The sequence below is a fragment of the Pseudophryne corroboree genome, chromosome 11 (genome assembly GCF_028390025.1).
Source record: "Pseudophryne corroboree isolate aPseCor3 chromosome 11, aPseCor3.hap2, whole genome shotgun sequence".
Classification (NCBI taxonomy): Eukaryota; Metazoa; Chordata; class Amphibia; order Anura; family Myobatrachidae; genus Pseudophryne; species Pseudophryne corroboree.
In genome coordinates, this window is record NC_086454.1 from 31315506 (window position 1) to 31331246 (window position 15741).

Consider the following 15741-nt stretch of genomic DNA (forward strand, 5'->3'; position numbering starts at 1 on the left):
AACTTGTTGTCTTATATTATTGTATTTCTCCTCTATAACATTGAGCGATCCGCCGCTGAGCTGCCCGACTGCGGATACGGGTGACCCGGCGGCAGGGGGCAGTGACGGGGAGAGTGAAGTTTCTTCACTCCCCCCGTCACACGGCTCCGTAGCAGTGCAGGCAAATATGGAGAGCGTCTTTGACTGATATCGCCCAGAGTGTAGGGCCTATAAGAGTGTGCCATCATATACAGCAGTTTATGGCAGTGTGTGTCAGAGACGTGAGGGGAGACATTTTATTTCCTACCCTCAGCCAGCAAACTGATTAGACAAGGGGTCAGCGCTACCGTTAGGTGAAACTATGCGGTCGCCCAGGGCGCCGTGAAATAGGGGCACCCACAATACTGAATGAGCAACATAATCAAACTCATATGCCCTTCGGTATCTTTATTTGCCTTGTGGTTCCCCTCTGTGACAAGAAAGAGAACCATCCCGGGTATTACTGTCAGTAACTCCCTGTGAGATTAGTTCCATCACGAGTCACGATAGCCGGCTGTGGTGAATGCGCAGTTACACTCTCATGGAGTTTTTCATGAAAAGTACCATGAGAAGTTTGGGGAGAAGATTTGCAGGGACAGAACTTCCTCACAAGCTTTTTCCCTGCATGCGGTATCTGATACATCCCTGCAATGTATTAAAATGTGAGATGCGGATTTTAAAAAATATACCCCGTAGTGAGATTGCTGGCAGTACAATTAGTGAGGTTGCTGCAGTGGTGCAAGTAGAAATATTTTTTTAGTGGTACTGAGTGCTGAAAAATGGGCGTGGTCATGTGTTGAGGGGGCATGGCCACATGCTGCTAGTGGGAGTGGCTACATGACACTAGCGGCGTGGCCACACGACAGCCCCTTTTTTGGGGGGGAATCTGGAGGCAAGGCTAAGAATATATAGAAATGCCTCCAGTATAACAGAAATATATAGTGATACCTCCAGTATAATAGAAATATATAGTGATACCTCCAGTAGAATAGAAATATATAGTGATACCTCCAGTATAATAGAAATATATAGAAATGCCTCCAGTATAATATAAATATATAGTGATACCTCCAGTATAATAGAAATATATAGTGATACCTCCAGTAGAATAGAAATATATAGTGATACCTCCAGTATAATAGAAATATATAGAAATGCCTCCAGTATAATATAAATATATAGTGATACCTCCAGTATAATAGAAATACATAGTGATACCTCCAGTATAATAGAAATATATAGTGATACCTCCAGTATAACAGAAATATATAGTGATACCTCCAGTATAATAGAAATATATAGTGATACCTCCAGTATAATAGAAATATATAGTGATACCTCCAGTATAATAGAAATATATAGTGATACCTCCAGTATAATAGAAATATATAGTGATACCTCCAGTATAATAGAAATATATAGTGATACCTCCAGTATAATAGAAATATATAGTGATACCTCCAGTATAATAACAATATATAGTGATACCTCCAGTATAATAGAAATATATAGTGATACCTCCAGTATAATAGAAATATATAGTGATACCTCCAGTATAATAACAATATATAGTAATGCCTCCATTATAACAGGAAAATACAGCCACTGTCGCACTCCCAGTAACCCTGACAAAGTGGGAGGAGCCGTCATGCTGCCAAGCACCATGGTCTTGTTGCTTTGTGGCACATTATAATTGTGGTAATGGCAAAGTGTGTGGCAGGTGGTACTGCGTACCCGCTGCCAGATTCTTATGGGTACTCCGTACCCGAGCGTACCCGCATACTTGCACCGCTGGGTTTCTGGTAAACTGTATGGGTAAATTGCTGGCATGCAGTATGGTTAGTGATATTACCGACAGTATAATTAGTGAGATTGCCGGCATGCTGGATGGTTAGTGAGATTGCCGGCATGCAGTATGGTTAGCGAGATTGCTGACACAGTATAAATAGTGAGATTGCCGGCATGCAGTGCAGTTAGTGAGATTACCGACACAGTATAATTAGTGAGAATGCTGGCATGCTGGATCGTTAGTGAGATTGCTGGCATGCAGTATGGTTAGTGAGATTGCTGACACAGTATAAATAGTGAAATTGCTGGCATGCAGTGCGGTTAGTGAGATTACTGACACAGTATAATTAATGAGATTGCCGGCATGCAGTATGGTTAGTTAGATTGCCGGCAAATAGTATGGTTAGTGAGATTATCGACACAGTATAATTAGTGAGATTGCCGGCATGCAGTATGGTTAGTGAGATTGCCGGCATGCAGTATGGTTAGTGAGATTGCTGGCATATAGTATGGTTAGTTAGATTGCCGGCATGCAGTACGGTTAGTGAGATTGCTGGCATATGGTATGGTTAGTTAGATTGCCGGCATATAGTATGGTTAGTGAGATTGCTGGCATATAGTATGGTTAGTGAGATTGCCGGAAGGCAGTATGGTTAGTTAGATTGCCGGCATATAGTATGGTTAGCGAGATTGCCGGCATGCAGTATGGTTAGCGAGATTGCTGGCATATAGTATGGTTAGTGAGATTGCCGGCATGCAGTATGGTTAGCGAGAATGCTGGCATATAGTATGGTTAGTGAGATTGCCAGCATATAGTATGGTTAGCGAGATTGCCGGCATGCAGTATGGTTAGCGAGATTGCTGGCATATAGTATGGTTAGTGAGATTGCCGGCATATAGTATGGTTAGTTAGATTGCCAGCATATAGTATGGTTAGTGAGATTGCCGGCATGCAGTACGGTTAGTTAGATTGCCGGCATGCAGTATGGTTAGTTAGATTGCCAGCATATAGTATGGTTAGTTAGATTGCCGGCATATAGTATGGTTAGTGAGATTGCCGGCATGCAGTATGGTAGTGAGATTGCCAGCATATAGTATGGTTAGTGAGATTGCCGGCATATAGTATGGTTAGTGAGATTGCCGGCATATAGTATGGTTAGTGAGATTGCCACCATATAGTATGGTTAGTGAGATTGCCGGCATGCAGTATGGTTAGTGAGATTGCCGGCATGCAGTATGGTTAGTGAGATTGCCGGCATATAGTATGGTTAGTGAGATTGCCGGCATATAGTATGGTTAGTGAGATTGCCGGCATATAGTATGGTTAGTGAGATTGCCGGCATGCAGTATGGTTAGTGAGATTGCCAGCATATAGTATGGTTAGTGAGATTGCCGGCATGCAGTATGGTTAGTGAGATTGCCGCCATATAGTATGGTTAGTGAGATTGCCGGCATATAGTATGGTTAGTGAGATTGCCGGCATGCAGTATGGTTAGTGAGATTGCCAGCATATAGTATGGTTAGCGAGATTGCCGGCATATAGTATGGTTAGTGAGATTGCCGGCATGCAGTATGGTTAGTGAGATTGCCGGCATATAGTATGGTTAGTGAGATTGCCGGCATGCAGTACGGTTAGTGAGATTGCCGGCATGCAGTACGGTTAGTTAGATTGCCGGCATACAGTATGGTTAGTGAGATTGCCGGAACACAGTATGGTTAGTGAGATTGCCGGCATGCAGTATGGTTAGTGAGATTGCCGGCATGCAGTATGGTTAGTGAGATTGCCGCCATATAGTATGGTTAATGAGATTGCCGGCATATAGTATGGTTAGTGAGATTGCCGGCATATAGTATGGTTAGTGAGATTGACGGCATATAGTATGGTTAGTGAGATTGCCGGCATGCAGTATGGTTAGTGAGATTGCCGGCATGTAGTATGGTTAGTGAGATTGCCGCCATATAGTATGGTTAGTGAGATTGCCGGCATATAGTATGGTTAGTGAGATTACCGGCATGCAGTATGGTTAGTGAGATTGCCGGCATGCAGTATGGTTAGTGAGATTGTCGGCATATAGTATGGTTAGTGAGATTGCCGGCATGCAGTATGGTTAGTGAGATTGCCGGCATGCAGTATGGTTAATGAGATTGCCGCCATATAGTATGGTTAGTGAGATTGCCGGCATATAGTATGGTTAATGAGATTGCCGGCATGCAGTATGGTTAGTGAGATTGCCGGCATATAGTATGGTTAGTTAGATTGCCGGCATGCAGTATGGTTAGTTAGATTGCCGGCATGCAGTACGGTTAGTTAGATTGCCTGCACATGATAGTGATAAAGGAAAAGAGACATTTACTTTGTTGAATTCCCCTGGTGGCTCCTCGTTGCTCTTTAGCTAAACGTCGTCTTCTGCTTTTTCCTTCTCCTCTTCCAGGCATACATTGATAACGTCTCATGCATCCGCGCACATTTATGGAAGCCTACAATGTATAACGTCCTGTTGTGCTGCCTCCAGGCGTGCCATGCACTACTGACACACCTGTTCTTCTAACAGAGACGCTGGGATCAGGGGCTTATACGGGGAATGGTTGCGCCCTATGCACAGGTACCTGGTTTCTTGTGTGTAAAGTACCCGTAGTTTAATAAGCCCTGATCCCAATTACAAGTAAGTCAGTTAAGAAAGGTCAAAATAGTTGTGTTGTAAATAAAAGACGAGAGTTGATAGATCTGATCTTAGAGTTGCCCATACAGACTCTGGGTGGGATGTATTAAAATACATCACCGCCCACTGTACTAACATATGTGATCAACATCGCAATGTGATGACAGAGGCCCCCGTGATACCTGTGAGAAGGTGTGCGGGTGTCTCCGTCATCTCCCAGGGGTCTCTGTCACCTCTCAGCCCCGAGAGGTGACACCAGCAGTCAGTCCCGGGCTCCCCCTCCATGCCGCCGGAAGGACCTCCGGATGTATTGCTGGGGAAGGAGGAGTTTAGGTTCCGGGACCATGGGATGCCTGCACACAGGTATGCCGGGAAGGTCACCGTGAGCGGCGTGGAGTGGCGCGGGGTGGTGATGGTGGCGGGATGCGGTAAGAAGCCCATGGGCGATGATGGTGATGATTCCCTCAGCGTCGATAACCCAGCAGCTGGGGGTTAGTCCATATGAAAATGGGGGGTTTACCACGTTTTCCCTCTAGTACATCAGGTCCTCCATCTTTAATGGCAAAAACGTTACTTTATGTAGTATACCTTTAAGTAAATGTATTATTCAAAACACAAGAAATGTTCTGAAAGGAACCGAATAGATTGTTCCCATTAGCTTCATAGTGTTGGAATGTATTTAGATAAAATATAGCTGTGTGACCTTCACAACACACAGAACACAATGAGAATAGATGAGGAGGAGTTTACCAGGTGCAGAAGCTGAACCCCACCACATAGTTCTTACACATCTTAAGGGCGGTACACATATACTTTTCCACCGGTAGCACGGGTTGAAGCCGGGAGCCTGACGCGGCTGCGACCCGTGCTACAGCCCACTTCTACACTAGCTCCACCAACCCGGGCATATTGCCGGGTTGGGAACGCTGATTGTGACGCGGCAGGGGCGGTGCTGTGAGATCACATGACCTCCCAGCGCCGCCCTTCCATACACTGTGAACGGGAGCCGTGTCACATCGACACGGCTTCCGTTCACACTACACAGCTTACCGGGTTGAACACGTGTTCAACTCGGCAAGCTACCAGGGTAGAATTCCCGGATCACTTGATCCGGGAATTTTCAGGGGGGGGGCCGTTTCCACTAAGAAAAAATGGGTAAATGCACGCCCCCGCGCATTTACTCGTGTTTTTAGAGCTAGTGGAAAAGGGGTATTAGAGAGATGTGCTGAGCGGAGGGGGGTGACGGGGGGGGCGCTCACTTCACTGAGCAGTGAAGTGAACAATCTAACTCGATAGTGCTTGCATGTAGGCCAATCTAGAGTATGCAATAGTGACGCGCGGGGCCACGCATCACTATCGCTATGGGGCATACACAAAATTGTAAAGCGCAACGGAATTTGCTGCGCTATATAAGAAACTGTAATTAAATAATAAATAATGTGTGCTTTTCTAAGTAATCTAGTCAGATTGCTTAGAATTTAAGCACACATCTCTCCATGTGTCCGCCCCTTTAGACGTATAAGATAAGGGATTGTCTGTATAATGATCCTTTGTATTGTATGACTCACAAATGTTATTATATGTATTGCACTGTATGAGTTTTCCTATAATAGGTGTAATTCACTCCGATTAATCGATAAATAATGCTCTTCTGAAATCATTCAACTTCATTTATTGCGCTTGCAATAACAGATTCCACAACTTGCATTTCATGGGGGGGGGGGGGGGGGGGGGGATACTGCATGCGGGCGGCCTTCCCCTGTGCTGGGTGGCCCCCGCATGCTAGAGAATGGAGTTGTAGTGTTGCAAAACTACAACTTATTATTATTATTATTATTATTATTATTATTATTATTATCCTTTATTTATATGGCGCCACAAGGGTTCCGCAGCGCCCAATTACAGAGTACATATGCACATAATCAAAACAGGAAAACAGCAACTTACAGTGGAAGACAATATAGGACAAGTACAGGGTAAATAAACATAACTACATCCCTCTATGACACAGAGATAAGTATCAGGTGCCAGAACACTACAGGATTTGGGGCAGTTGAGGATTATTAAAGTAAGAAAAGGATAAGCACATGAAGGAAGAGGGCCCTGCTTGTGAGAGCTTACATTTTAAAGGGGAGGGGTAGACAGACAGGGGTGACACAGATGGGGTACATAGAGAACGTGGGACAGAGGGTTAGGATGAGATTTGGCTGGGTTTGGTAAAGAAGTGGGTCTTAAGAACCCGTTTGAAGTTCTGTAGAGAGGTGGAGAGTCTGAGGGGGAGAGGTAGAGAATTCCAGAGAAAGGGAGCAGCACGTGAAAAATCTTATATAGAAGTGGAAGGAAGTAATCAGTAGGCAGGAGAGTCGGCGTGCATTAGCAGAGGGAAGAGGACGGGTGGGAGAGTAAAGGGAGAGAAGGTCAGAGATGTAAATGGGAGAGTAGTGGGTGAGTGCTGTGTAACAGCTCAGGCTGGATTAGGTCTATAATAAATAGGAAATATGGAAAAGAAACATAATGAAAATAACAAACCAGATAAAGGGCAGGAGATCAAAGTGACTGTAATCTTGGTATATATATTTTGTATCATTTAGAGAAAGCTTAGTACAAAATTATTAATTTTGAATAGTTTCCTAACTTCTTATAACCTGACTTACCAAGTGTCATTTCTTTTTTTTTTCTTGCTTGCTTCCCTGCTCCATGTTCCGGCTCCATAGAAGACCTCCTGGGACTAAGTGCGCCTTGGCTTCCGTTAGTCCAAATACAACATCCAATACAACAGGAGGAATAAAACAATTAGAAAAATATTTGTGTTCATTTTTATGTTTGTATATTTTTAACAATCTAGCAGAGGCAGAGGTCACAGTGTTAGTGGCAGTGTGAGTGCTGTGTGCATGTGAGTGGGTTGGTTGTGCAGTAGTGTTCAACATATGTGTAGGGGGCACTATGTGTGTCATTATGTATATAAGGGTATTAATCATGTGTGGCATATGTGTAGGGGGCACTATGTGTGTCATTATGTGTATAAGGGTATTAATCATGTGTGGCATATGTGTAAAAGGGTACTACTGTATGTGTGTCATTATGTGTATAGGGGCACTAATAATGTGCAACAAATGTGTAGGGGGCACTATGTGTGTCATTATGTGTATAAGGGTATTAATAATGTGCGGCATATGTGTAAGGGACATTATGTGTAAAAGGGCATTAATAAAGGTTGTCATAATGTGTAAGGCGCATTATGTTTATAAGGACATTAATAATGTGTCTCATATGTGTAAGGGGCATTACTTGTGGATTTATGTGTATAAATGCATTACTAATGTGTGGCATTATGTGTATAAGGTGCTCTACTATGTGGCGTTGCCTATAGAAAGGGCACTACTGTGTTGTCTAATGTGAATAAAGAGCAATAGGGTGTGGTGTAATGTGAATAAGGAGCAATTCAGTGTGATGTAATGTGAAAAAGGGACACTACTGTGAGGAGTAACGTTTATAAGGTAAAGTGATACTACTGTGGGTTGTAATATGAATTATGGACACTAACGCATGATCAAATGTGAATAAAGTTGCACTACTGTGTGGCGTAATTGGAATTGGGGTTACTATTGTGTGGCCATGCCCCTTACCAGCAAAAACACACCCCTTTTTGGGCTGTGCGCCAAATGTGCGAACTGTTCCTTTTTAAAATATAGGGGGTACAAACACCAAAATAAGGACGGCTATAGGTGAGGGGTGATGGTGCTGGGAAAGAGGTGCAAGGTCAGAGGTGGAACCAGCTGTGGTGCTAGGGGTCACCAGCCAAAATCTTGCCTTGGGCAACATATTGGTTAGGGCCGGCTCTGTGTCCCACCATAAAACATATAGAAAATGAATCTGTGTCTTTAAAAAGAGACCATAAAAATTTTTTAGTTTAAAAACATGAGATAACAATTTATAAAAAAGCAAAACAAAAAAAAACACGCTATTAAAAATAGGTAATTATAGCAGCACAAATACAGAAAAAGCCCTATCTCAGAGGTCAGTTTGGGCATCCCAAATACGTTTTGTCAATCAGAGTTCATCAAGGTACAAGTTTGGGGGATAGACAACATATTTATACCACAGATAATCTACTAATGAACGTAATGGGCATGACCTCACTTCCTGTTAGTCAGATATGTTACTGACTATTAATTTAAGATATTATATGCTTTCCAGTCTTTTCCTCAACAATCCACCTCATAAATATAACAGACATCTAAAAAAAAATATAACTAAGACGAACATCCAGAACATATTAAAATGTCATAAATAAAGGTACTTTCTGTCCCCGCCCTGACCGCATTACTTTCACCCCACTTCCGGTATCCTGTTTGCAATACTGCGCATATAAAAATTCTCCAGTGTCTTCTCAATTCCATACGGATGGTGTAATGGTTAGTATTACTGCCTCACAGCAGTGAGGTCATGGGTTCAATTCCCACCATGGCCCTAACTGTGTGGAGTTTGTATATTCTCCCCGTACCTGTGTGGGTTTTCTCTGGGTACTTTTGGTTTCCTCCCACAGTCCAAAAATACACTGATGGGTCAATTTGCTCCCAACAAAAATAAGCTCATATTTAGGGGCTGCTATGTCATCTAAGGGGCTGCTGTGGGCTCACATTTAGGGGCTGCTGTGGGCACACATTTAGGGACTGCTGTGTCATCCAAGTGGCTGTTGTGTCCTCATATAAGGGCTGCTGTGTCCTCCAGGTGCTGCTCTGTCAAGGGGCTGATCTGTCAAGTCCATCCAGTGGATTTGCCTAAGTGTTAAAACACACACACACATAGATAGATAGATAGATAGATAGATAGATAGATAGATAGATAGATAGATAGATAGATAGATAGATAGATAGATAGATAGATAGATAGATAGATATGCTATTTTTATTTTGTGCTGTACCCCAGTATACATCCAGAGGCTGCTGCTGCTGGGCCATCAAGGGGCTTCTCCATCCATTATGGGATGCTCTGTTTGTCCATCAAGGGGCTCTGCCCCTGTGTTAAAAGAAATAATAAAAATATATATTTAATTCTATTTTGTGCTGTTCCCCAGTATACATCCAGAGACTGCTGCTGTGCCCATTAAGGGGTGCTCTGTCCGTCCATACATACAGACAAATTAACCAAAATGTGCTGACAGTTATAAACCACCTAAAATACAATAATCCTTAGTGGAGCTGGCAGCTAATCCCAGACAGGTCCTCTTGCCAGCGGAGAACCAAAAAGGTAATGGGGTATAAGGGTTGTCAAGGAGCACTCAAAGATAATTGAAAGTTCCCTTTTGCGGTTTCATTCAGACCGAAGATCAGATGGTGAGGGAACTGGTAACTCTGAAATTGACCCTCGTACTTTCTAAATGTAAGAGACAAAGGACATCCTAGTGATTCATTTAGAGTGAGGTTTCCGTGAATAAAATAATAACTGAAAAACAGACAGTCCAAGGGATCTTTTAGTGACCGCGGTGGTCCCTTTAGGAATATCTATCTTATTTGGCTCTGAGCTCCTGCATGTGATTCCGCAGGAGCTCAGAGCAATATAAGAGCTACATTACTATTAAAGATCCCCTGGATAGATATTCCTAAAGGGACCACCACTGTCACTAAAAAATCCCTTGGACTGTCTGTTTTTAATTGAAAAAAAGAAAAGATTTTTCCGCACCACATTATAAGTGATTCTTTTTAGGGAACATAGAGCTTAATAATTGGAACGATGACGTCTCCATATTATATCAGATCGTCTGTACTGGGTGCAACCCTCCAATCATCAAATATGATACACTGCAGAAAGGGGGAAAGAATTGGATTCAATTGGGTGTACTCTGTCCCTTAATCTCAATTACTGTTAAAATTAATTTTATTAATTTAAAAACAGGTATCAACAAAACACTCCATTCGACAGCCTGTATAGCTTATAATGTATGATTTTTTTGGTATTTATTATATTCCTAGTTAGCCAATAGTAGGCTGATTGAGCAAAGTACAAATGAATGTTAGGAAAAGAAAAAGTGAAAGAAATATATATAGATGGTAATAAAGATATTTAAAATGATATCATGTGTCCCGTCTCTTATTCAACTTTTTGTATATAGCATTCCTATGGGTGGTCTTCAGTATGCCGACTGTCGGGATCCCGGCGCACAGTATACCGGCGCTGGAATCCCGACAGCCGACATACCGACACTTTTTCTCCCTCGTGGGGGTCCACGACCCCCCTGGAGGGAGAATAAAATAGCGTGGCGCACGTAGCGCGCCACCGTGCCAGCAGCAAGTCCGCAAGGGGCTCATTTGCGCTCGCCACGCTGTCGGTATGCCGGCGGTCGGCTCCCAGTGCCGGTATGCTGGTCACCGGGAGGCCGGCCGCTGGCATACCATACTACACCCCATTCCTATATGTGTGTTAACAGAGAATTGTATAAAGGAGACCAATATTTGTGATATGATGAGGTGCTAGGGCTTGTGGTATTTAAACCACAGGCATAGGAGTAACTAATTTATGATATTGTAACTAGAGATGTGCACCAGAAATTTTTCGGGTTTTGTGTTTTGGATTCGGTTCCGCGGCCGTGTTTGGGATTCGGACGCGTTTTGCCAAAACCTCCCTGAAATTTTTTTGTCGGATTCGGGTGTGTTTTGGATTCTGGTGTTTTTTTACAAAAAACCCTCAAAAACAGCTTAAATCATAGAATTTGGGGGTCATTTTGATCCCATAGTATTATTAACCTCAATAACCATAATTTACACTCATTTTCAGTCTATTCTGAACACTTCACACCTCACAATATTATTTTTAGTCCTAAAATTTGCACCAAGGTTGCTGGATGGCTAAGCTAAGCGACACAAGTGGCCGACACAAACACCTGGCCCATCTAGGAGTGGCACTGCAGTGTCAGGCAGGATGGCACTTCAAAAAAATAGTCCCCAAACAGCACATGATGCAAAGAAAAAAAGAGGCGCACCAAGGTCGCTGTGTGACTAAGCTAAGCGACACAAGTGGCCGACACAAACACCTGGCCCATCTAGGAGTGGCACTGCAGTGTCAGACAGGATGGCACTTCAAAAAAATAGTCCCCAAACAGCACATGATGCAGAGAAAAAAAGAGGCGCAACGAGGTAGCTGTGTGACTAAGCTAAGCGACCCAAGTGGCCGACACAAACACCTGGCCCATCTATTATTATTATTATTATTATTATTATTATCATCCTTTATTTATATGGCGCCACAAGGGTTCCGCAGCGCCCAATTACAGAGTACATAAACAATTAATCAAACAGGAAAACAGCAACTTACAGTTGACGACAATATAGGACAAGTACAGGGTAAATAAACATAGCTACATCAGCAGATGACACTGGAATAAGTATCAGGTGGCAGAAGACTGCTGGATTTGGTGCAGCTGAAGATTATTAAAGTAAGAAAAGGGTAAGCACATGAGGGAAGAGGGCCCTGCTCGTGAGAGCTTACATTCTAAAGGGGAGGGGTAGACAGACAGGGGTGAGACAGATGGGGAACATAGAGAGCGTGGAACAGAGGTTTAGGATGAGATTTGGCTGGGTTTGGTGAAGAAGTGGGTCTTGAGAGCCCGTTTGAAGTTTTGTAGAGAGGTGGAGAGTCTGAGGGGGAGAGGTAGGGAATTCCAGAGAAGTGGTGCAGCACGTGAAAAATCTTGGAGGTAGGAGTGGGAGGAAGTAATCCGTAGGCAGGAGAGTCGGCGAGCATTAGCAGAGCGAAGAGGACGGGTGGGAGTGTAAAGCGAGATAAGATCAGAGATGTAGATGGGAGAGGAGTGGGTGAGGGCTTTGTAAGCAAGTGTGAGAAGCTTGAAATGGATTCTGAAAGGGAAGGGGAGCCAGTGAAGGTCTAGTAAGTGAGGAGAGGTGGACGTAGTGCGTTTGGTGAGGAAAATGAGCCGGGCTGCAGCATTGAGGATAGATTGGAGTGGAGAGAGGTATTTGTCAGGAATGCCAGTCAGGAGGAGATTACAGTAGTCCAGTCTGGAGATGACCAGTGACTGGATAAGAGTCTTAGTAGCATCCTGGGTCAGAAAGGGTCTGATCCTGGAACTATTTTTTAGATGAAAACGGCAAGTTTGTGAGAGGTGCTGAATGTGTGGTTTGAAGGAGAGGGAGAAGTCAAGGATTACTCCAAGACAGCGCACTTGGGGGGTAGAGGAGATAGTAGTGCCATCAATAGATAATGAGATTGTAGGAGGTGAGGTTATGCGGGAGGGAGGGAAGATGATCAGCTCGGTCTTAGACATGTTAAGTTTAAGAAAGCGCTGGGACATCCAGGAAGAGATAGCAGAGAGACAGTTGGAGATATGAGTGAGGAGAGTAGGGGAGAGGTCTGGAGAGGAAAGCATAGAGATGATATTGGAATCCAAAAGAACTAATGAGCTTACCTAGTGAGGACGTATAGAGAGAGAAGAGAAGAGGACCAAGGACAGAACCTAGGAGTGGCACTGCAGTGTCAGACAAGATGGCACTTCAAAAAAATAGTCCCCAAACAGCACATGATGCAAAGAAAAAAAGAGGCGCAATGAGGTAGCTGTGTGACTAAGCTAAGCGACCCAAGTGGCCGACACAAACACCTGGCCCATCTAGGAGTGGCACTGCAGTTTTCTAGCGAGAGGATGAGTGCTTCCATCCTCATGTGAAGCTGAACCACTAGCCATGAACATAGGCCAGGGCCTCAGCCGTTCCTTGCCACTCTGTGTCGTAAATGGCATATTGGCAAGTTTACGCTTCTCATCAGATGCTTTCAATTTAGATTTTTGGGTCATTTTACTGAACTTTTGTTTTTTTGGATTTTACATGCTCTCTACTATGACATTGGGCATCGGCCTTGGCAGACGACGTTGATGGCATTTCATCGTCCCGGCCATGACTAGTGGCAGCAGCTTCAGCACGAGGTGGAAGTGGATCTTGATCTTTCCCTATTTTAACCTCCACATTTTTGTTCTCCATTTTTTAATGTGTGGAATTATATGCCAGTATCAATAGCAATGGCCTACTACTATATATACTGCGCACAACTGAAATGCACCACAGGTATGGATGGATAGTATACTTGACGACACAGAGGTAGGTAGAGCAGTGGCCTTCCGTACCGTACTGCTATATATACTGGTGGTCACTGTCAGCAAACTGCAAAACTAAAATGCACCACAGGTATAGAATCTAGATGGATAGTATACTTGACGACACAGAGGTAGGTAGAGCAGTGGCCTTCCGTACCGTACTGCTATATATACTGGTGGTCACTGTCAGCAAACTGCAAAACTAAAATGCACCACAGGTATAGAATCTAGATTGATAGTATACTTGACGACACAGAGGTAGGTAGAGCAGTGGCCTTCCGTACCGTACTGCTATATATACTGGTGGTCACTGTCAGCAAACTGTAAAACTAAAATGCACCACAGGTATAGAATCTAGATGGATAGTATACTTGATGACACAGAGGTAGGTAGAGCAGTGGCCTTCCGTACCGTACTGCTATATATACTGGTGGTCACTGTCAGCAAACTGCAAAACTAAAATGCACCACAGGTATAGAATCTAGATGGATAGTATACTTGACGACACAGAGGTAGGTAGAGCAGTGGCCTTCCGTACCGTACTGCTATATATACTGGTGGTCACTGTCAGCAAACTGCAAAACTAAAATGCACCACAGGTATAGAATCTAGATGGATAGTATACTTGACGACACAGAGGTAGGTAGAGCAGTGGCCTTCCGTACTGCTATATATACTAGTGGTCACTGTCAGCAAACTGCAAAACTAAAATGCACCACAGGTATAGAATCTAGATGGATAGTATACTTGACAACACAGAGGTAGGTAGAGCAGTGGCCTTCCGTACCGTACTGCTTTATATACTGGTGGTCACTGTCAGCAAACTGCAAAACTAAAATGCACCACAGGTATAGAATCTAGATTGATAGTATACTTGACGACACAGAGGTAGGTAGAGCAGTGGCCTTCCGTACCGTACTGCTATATATACTGGTGGTCACTGTCAGCAAACTGCAAAACTAAAATGCACCACAGGTATAGAATCTAGATGGATAGTATACTTGACGACACAGAGGTAGGTAGAGCAGTGGCCTTCCGTACTGCTATATATACTGGTGGTCACTGTCAGCAAACTGCAAAACTAAAATGCACCACAGGTATAGAATCTAGATGGATAGTATACTTGACGACACAGAGGTAGGTAGAGCAGTGGCCTTCCGTACCGTACTGCTATATATACTGGTGGTCACTGTCAGCAAACTGCAAAACTAAAATGCACCACAGGTATAGAATCTAGATGGATAGTATACTTGATGACACAGAGGTAGGTAGAGCAGTGGCCTTCCGTACCGTACTGCTATATATACTGGTGGTCACTGGTCAGCAAAACTCTGCACTGTACTCCTCCTATATAATATACTGGTGGTCCCCAGTACCCACAATAAAGCAGTGTGAGCACAGATATATGCAGCACACTGAGCGCAGATATGGAGTGTTTTTCAGGCAGAGAACGTATAATACTGGTGGTCACTGGTCAGCAAAACTCTGCACTGTACTCCTCCTATGTAATATACTGGTGGTCCCCAGTTCCCACAATAAAGCAGTGTGAGCACAGATATATGCAGCACACTGAGCACAGATATGGAGCGTTTTTCAGGCAGACAACGTATACTGGTGGTCACTGGTCAGCAAAACTCTGCACTGTACTCCTCCTATATAATACTGCTGGTCCCCAGTCCCCACAATAAAGCAGTGTGAGCACAGATATATGCAGCACACTGAGCATAGATATGGAGCGTTTTTCAGGCAGACAACGTATACTGGTGGTCACTGGTCAGCAAAACTCTGCACTGTACTCCTCCTATATAATACAGCTGCTCCCCAGTCCCCACAATTAAGCAATAAGCACAAACGGAGAGGACGCCAGCCACGTCCTCTCCCTAACATTTCCAATGCACGAGTGAAAATGGCGGCGACGCACAGCTCCTTATATAGAATCCGAATCTCGCGAGAATCCGACAGCGGGATGATGACGTTCGGCCGTGCTCGGATTAACCGAGCCATACGGGAGAATCCGAGTATGCCTCGGATCCGTGTAAAATGGGTGAAGTTCGGGGGGGTTCGGTTTCCGAGGAACCGAACCCGCTCATCACTAATTGTAACCATGAATGGTTGTATTCTGAGTGATTCTTGGTAGCGCAGCATAAATCGTTACTTTGTATCAGTTATAGTAAC

General features: G+C 43.9%; 1 long non-coding RNA gene across 1 annotated transcript in view; it reads right to left on the bottom strand.

The window, feature by feature from the left end:
- Nucleotides 1–8756: 8756 nt before the first annotated feature.
- LOC134969874 (uncharacterized) overlaps nucleotides 8757–15741 on the bottom strand; it is a 52102-nt gene continuing 45117 nt past the window's right edge. Inside the window, exons 2-3 of the long non-coding RNA XR_010189540.1 lie at nucleotides 9391–9485; nucleotides 8757–9247 (exon numbers count right to left, since the gene is read on the bottom strand). This is a non-coding gene — a long non-coding RNA (uncharacterized LOC134969874). The remainder of the gene's footprint in view (nucleotides 9248–9390; nucleotides 9486–15741) is intronic.